Raw genomic sequence first — 7,041 nt, 5'->3', positions numbered from 1 at the left:
GGTGACCCGCCGGGACACGCTGCCCCCCTGCCAGCGGGCGCGTCCCGTCCCCACCGCGCGGAGCGGCGCTTGTGGCCATCGCTGCCGCTCCGCACCGAGCCCCGCGGCTGGAGCGTCACGGAGCCCCAGAGTAAAAGGGAAAGTGGGTTTTTTTTCCGCTCCGGGTTAATTTTAAAGTTCGTTTTCTAAAGCGCCTTAAAAGTCACCAGTGGCTTATGTAATTTTTCCTGCAGCGTCACAATGAGTGAATTAAATAGTCGCGTCATCCCAACCGTTGGGTTCACGCTCTTTTGTGCAAGTTTGGAAGGGCTGCTTCACGAGGCGGCTGGCAGGTTATGTTGAAATAGATTTCCTTTGAAAACTGTGTCAGACGGATTAGCATGTGGTACACAAGGTAAGACCTAAGGAGTTATGACTTAGCACCATTACAGCCTGTGACTGCAGTAAAGCTGTGAGCTACTCCTTCCCGGGCTGGCGCTCAAACTGAGTCCAAATATGGATTCCTTTCTTTTGAATTACTTAAAACCTTAAAAGTTTCCCACTGAATCAACTGCAGCTCAGGCACCACACAAAGGTTTTGTTGCATACTCTAAACCACTGAAATAATGCCAATGAATATTTCTGTGACAATTTTTTCTTTTTCCTGACAGTGACCTTTACATTCTAATCCTGATTTAGGCACAGAATTAACAACTTACCAAGAACTTTTGCTGAAATGATCCTTTTGCTTGCATCAACAGCGCTAGCTAAGCTCTGGGAAATTTCAGAGAGCTGCTCTTCCTTACCTTAGTCCGAGGATCATACATTGTCTCTACCTGCTTGTAAATCCATGGTAATTCTACTGAATCTTCTTCAGTGCAGCCGAACAAGTTTGGGCACAAAGCACAGGAGAATGCTTCCCAAGGAACCCTCCAGGTTATCATTTGAGTTTTGGGGGTTCCTTTTAAATGATCTTAGAGAGCTGCCTTTGGTACCAGGGCTTCCTTCCAGACACAGCTGAACCAAGTCACATTCAACTTGTGAGCCACAGGTGTACCAAATGCTGAATAATTTCTCAAAATATTTCTATAATTTTACTTCTTTTAACTGGTCTAGGGACCTCTATCAGCACTTTTGGCAACTTCTGTTTAGATGTTATGTGTCTGATTTCATCTGCCTCTTTTTTTTGATTAGAGGGAGTGGTTGTCCCAGATTTTCTCCCATTATCTCCCCATTTCTTTATTCTAGCACACTTCTCAAGGCCCCTTGGTGACATTCCTTTCAGTCCAGCACCACCTAGTATAGCGTTTAAATCCCTAAGTGACAATGAAATGACATTTCCAAGGAGAAGTCCCTTAGCTATCAAACAGAACCCAGCAGAACAAAATGGATCTCTTGGTGCCAATCAAATGCTGCCCTCACCAACATGCTGAACGTTCACACAACATCTCAGGATGGGCTTTGCAAACAAACCAGGCTTGGGACAACTTCTCTGGTATTTATTTCACAGCTTTGTGCCCTTCCACTCCAAATCTCACCAGGACAGGTGTTGCTGTAACCTGGGGAGGATTTGAGTTTCCAAATTCGGTGCTGCTCCAGCCTGTGAACAGCTCAGTCATTCCTCTCAGAGGAAAAAAAAAACCAACAAAACAAACCTTCTATCCACAGAATTCCAAATGGCAACACAGAAATTAAAAACACAGTCAAACCTTCAACCTTCATTTCTGAAACATTTCTGGTTCCCTTGAAGTGTTCACTGATGACATGTCAAGGCTATGCTGTAGCTTGACAGTGGCTTGAGTTTTCATTTTTGGCTGATAGCCAGCTTGCAAATAAATAAATAAAAGGCACTTAAATACCTAGTGAGCTTTCATCAAGGTTCCCCTAGCCCCTTGCCCTTGAGCAAGCCATGTGTGCTCTCCACAGCATCAGCCTTGCCTGACCTCAGTGTTTGGAAAGAGGATGGTGAAAAATAGCCTCCAGCTTGGGACAAACCTGGGGAGTTTAATTTGGAAAATGCAGATATCTGAAAAATTGCATGTATCTTTACACTACAGGTAAAGATACACTCTCATTTCACAAGGTTCTGTTTTAAAAAATTAAGCATCCTCCTTTCCACTTGGAGCTTGGTATAAAGGAGGAATACGGGATTTCACAGAGATCCCAGGTGACTTGGAATATGAGCTTTGGACCAGAGGACTTATCCTCATCCATATCAGTTCTAAAAAACATTTACTTTAAGAATGTGTGTGGAAAACTAATTGGGCTGTTGCTGAGTTCCAGTTAAACTAGTACCTTCCCTGCCTGGACACTTAATTATTTTATCTGGGAAGCTAAATAACCTCAGTGGTGTAATAATGAAATGAACCATGAGGGCTTTTTAAGCATAAAACATACATGAATCATCAATGCTGAGGCAGAGGTGCTAACATAGAGGAAAAGTAGGGCATTTGCCAGCCAAGACATCTGATCCTATTGTGTTATTTTTCAATATTAATGAATAAGTAAACACAAATAAGCTACTTGTTTTTAGGTGAAGAGCAGCTGTCAAGACAAAACCCAGGCAGCAGTTCCTGCTTTGAGACTTTACTGTAAAATGCTTTTCTTGTAACGTTGAGTAATTTGAAAATTTACTTCCTTGGCTTAATGCTTGGACAAAAGATTTTGAAAAAAATTACCAGGAGTTCTTCAAGGGGAAACAAAAAAAAAAGGTGTTGATTGACAAAGAGTTGTAAATAAGGTTTTGCCAAGGAGTACAATTTCAGAGCAAGATGCCATCAACAAATCAGCTCTTTAGCTTCTGCTTGTACCAGTTGCCCATGTAAGTGGCAGCATGTTAACTTTTTGAAGGTGTGAATGGTCTGAAAACTGGTAGTTCTGAGCAAGCAGGTTAATAAAGATATGGGATTTTCACCATTTTATGTTTTAGGCCAAATAACAGATGGCTACAAAAAATGACAGCAAAGTTTGATGATAATCCAAATTGATATTATTATATTCATGCTTTCAGAATGAAGTACTCAAGCTATGAGGCTCAGAGAGACAGGATCCTGAACTGGCTTACTCCTAGGAACAAGGCAGATCATTTATAGCCCAGCCTAAGAAATCCATTAGGTCTTAACAGAGAATAATAACCTTCCTGAAGGGTTTTTAATTGACATTTCAAATTCCTTAAGAGGAAGATAATTCTCTTAAATTCTTAAGGATCCCTCAAATTGTATAGCAAAATGACCATTTTCTGTTACTGGTTAAACACCTTTAATGCAGCTTCTCAAGTGCTGCTGGTTTCTTTGCAGCACTATTGCTTTCATACCTATTAAAGCCAGTAAGACTATTCTGTGGGGATTTATAGTAAGGCGATTTGAAGACGCCATTAGGGAGATCAGCCCTCTCTGCCTGCCAGGCTGTTTCCTGTCAATAAAGTTATCCCTCCTCATCCTGTCACTTGGGGCAGTTCTGAAAATGGAGACTCGGTTTAGAAACCCAAAAGAGATTTCTCCTCTGAACTGAGACCCCCACCTTTCCCAGCAGTGTGGGGAGCAGTTCCAGATTTCATACTGATGATTTCAGAGCAATATTTAGGGAAGAGGAAGTTGATAACACCTTTGGAGAGTGTTGTGTAGGCTTGGTCTCAGGTGGGATCACTTAGGGGAAAGAATTTGCTCTTTGAAGTTTCTCACTGAACCTAAGACTCTTGAGCAGGTAAATCCATCTGCTCAATCCCATTTTCTACTGCATGGCCCTGAACACCGACAGACTCAGCTGGCTGAGAGAAAATGAAAAGCAAGGCTAGGTAGATGGGAGAGCATCCATGGTGTCTAGGAAGCAATGCTTCAGTGTGACAGGCTTTTTATCTTGGCCTCTTTCTCAACAGGAATCGAGAAGGTAAATAGGAATGCTTGGAGATGGAAACACCTAGGGAAGCAAATTGGTTTTTTGTCTAAAATTTCTGATGCCTGAAATCCTCTGCTGGGAGCAGCTAGCATGGGGGCTAAGGGACCTGCCAGGAAGGGTTTTCTTACAGGTGTAAGGTACTCTCCTAAATAAAAACGAGAAACTTGAGGCAGTTTTTTTCCAGGTTAAAGCATCACCCATTCTTTCTTCAGAAAGGTTTGTCCTCAGTGACACTTAATCTACAGTACCAGCAGGCAGAATGAAAGCAATTCGAGGAGGTGACAGAATTTCAGATTTCAGACTTTGACTGCAGAAAGGCAAAGAAGTGATGGAAAAAATATGTCTCTGTGTGCATTTTTCACTCATCCAAAGCAAGGCAGAGGATGGTGATAGGAGGTTCAGGTACAAGTGACAAGTCTCACAAGAAGATAAAGCAGTGCTGACCTTCTTGCCAAGCTGTCGAAGGCAGACACAGTAATTGCAAGTCTTCTGGTGAGGAAGAAGAGCTGTGGGCAGACTTGGCTAACCAAGGAAAGGAGGCAGCTGGAGGAGCTGGTCCTTGCAGGAAATCTGCAGAATCTGCAGTCTGGGTCACAAGCTTTGATCAAGCAGCCAAGAACCAAGTGTAAATCTACCGCCAAAATCTGGAGGGAGGAGCTGGAGGCAAAAATTTTTGCAAGGGTAGGAGGGAATGGAGTTGACTAATGAAGCCACCACATTATAGAGATAACTTCACATAGCTTAATTGGATTGAATCAGTTAATTGGACTGCAACAAATCAACCAAATTTGACACTCAACATCCTCTTGAAAAACAAGCCAAGGGCAAGTGGAGGAAAAGGGCAGGCAGGGAGAATGCAGCACAAAGGGGAGGAGACAGCAGGATACATCCCCCTCCCTCAGGGCAGAGGCATCCCATTCTGAAAGTTAAAAGAAGATAAGAAAAGGTAAAAAGCTTTCCAGGAGGAAGTATTCACAAAGCTATGGAGATAAGAAGAGGGCAGAAGCAGGATGGGCAAGCTTCGAGAAAATTTGAGCAAAAATTGATCACAGGGATCCCCAAAAGCAAGTCAGGTCCCATAACGGATGTTTGTAGTCAGGAGTGAACTCTACAGGGTGATGAAAGAGAAGTAAACCCAAACCAGGACACACATGTGACCTCAGTGACGTCCCTCAGGTCTGACAGCCTGTTCATATTGCAAATTACAGCATGCAGTGAAGTCAAGGGACCCAGATGTTGCCTCCAGGGCAGAGGTGGCAGAGCCTGAGCCACAGAGGCTGTGTGCAGCATGACCCCTGTGCTCCACAGGCACAGAGTGATCTGACAGGCGTCTCAGGGCCAGCGGGAAAGTTCTTCACTGTCCCTGTGATGCAGAGAGCACCAAGGACACGAGGACCAGCGCCATGTGCCTGTAGGAAAGAAGGGATGCAAGAGGGTACTGCCCTGAAGGGACAGAGAGAGCATTTTGCAATTTATTTCCATCCCCAGGAAAAATGTAAGAGGCCTCTCAGAAAGGAGAGGGTGGGTTTTGAATCAGGAGAGTTGAGGTCTTCTATACTTCATACCTTTTACCTCGCAGGGAAGTTTCTTTGGTTAAAGCCACAGCTGGAGTTTTCTGTCTCTTTCTCAGTCAGTGGGATGTGCCTGGGTTTATCTGTGAAGGTTATGGCTGATTAGGAGCTGTGGGAGAGGGAACACTCCAGCTCGGACTGAGCTCAGCAGGGCATGCAGGGGCCTTGGGAAGCAGGTGCCCTGAGGCACGTGAGGCTTGCTCCTTGAGCAATGGCATCCTCAGGACTGGCTGAGTAAGAGCAGCCTGCAGGCATGACCAGGCTGTGAGGAGGAGCCCTGGGATCCTGTCTTGGGATGGCATTGTCCTCCAGGCATGGGCATTTTTTGAAAAAACAGCTAAACAAAGTGATTGCTATTTACAAAGTACCAAGCTGGCTGCTCAGAAACATTTAAAAAACCAGGCGTTTCTAAAACCACCTAGCAGTGTGGTTTCTGAGATGCTATTTTCAGCATGCTGTCAAAACAAATCTCTATCCATAGCTGAACTGACTGACTCTTCTTGTCAGGATGACTACCCTTAGCAGTAGTTGAACCAGTCCTAACTCAAGGTTTCAAAAGCAAGAGCAATATTTACTGGTTGATTTGCATTATCTGTAGGAGGAAAGTGGGAAAACTGGATAGCTCTGGAAGTGACCTCTTGTGCTGATCCTTCTTTGCCCTGCATATGTCAGGGCTCAGCACTCAGAGTGGGTTGAGGAATCACAAACATTCAATTCACACCATGTAGTAAAAAAAAAAGTTTGAACAGGGGTTAAATCCCTCCTGCTTGGAGCAACAGCTTCGTGGTGAGCAAATCAGTTTGAAGTCCCAGGTAATTCCCTCTGTGCCATCTTGTACCAGCGGTAGTCCCAGACAGACCCCAGACTGCAGGTCTGGCCAGCGGATGTTCCCTCTACTCCTGCACCCTCAAGCCGTACCAGAACAGAGAGAGCTGACAATTCAGCCACACAAAAAAGGCAAGGAGGGACTCAGCTGCCACCCTGAGGAGCGAGGGTGTCGGTGCCCATCCAGCAAATGTGTGTGAGGTGGGAATGTCCAGATCTTTCCCACTTGTGTGTGTAAGTGTTCAAATGCTTCTCACTTACACACTCGGGCCAAACTTACCCTCTTATGAAGCACGTCCTGAGGTAAATTAGAATAAGCAGCCATTCATAGAAGGTCTGCAAAACAGGAGGAGTTTTGTTTGTGTCATTCTTTAAGGCAGCAGCCCTTTAAAGCCTCTTTTATAAGCTACGGTAAATGGGCTCCCAGCATGCTCCTTACACTGAATCAGCATGTAGATACTGACTGGAGCACTGGAAACAACATTTTTAGGGAGTCCTGGGAAACCTGGGGGACAGATACCATTGGCTAGACTCAGAAGACAACTTCAAATCAGAATCCCCTATTTATCTACCCCTATACAGACTAGAATATCAGGATGTGAACCTGGTGCAGGCAGAGCGTGCCAGACCCAGCTTCTTGGGGACTGAGCAAAACAGGTCAGTGCCACAGTCCCCTTTCCTTCAAACCCTCTGCGCAGGTGCCCTGTCCATAGCAACAGACCCCTGAGCTCTGGTAAAGACTGTGTGGGTTTGCAGTCTCTGTGCTGTAACA

This window comes from Pseudopodoces humilis, chromosome 5 (assembly GCF_049639895.1).
Source record: "Pseudopodoces humilis isolate 2021_Gansu_Grassland_sample_001 chromosome 5, ASM4963989v1, whole genome shotgun sequence".
Classification (NCBI taxonomy): Eukaryota; Metazoa; Chordata; class Aves; order Passeriformes; family Paridae; genus Pseudopodoces; species Pseudopodoces humilis.
The sequence above is the reverse complement of the archived record's forward strand: the minus strand, read 5'-3'. Positions refer to the sequence as shown.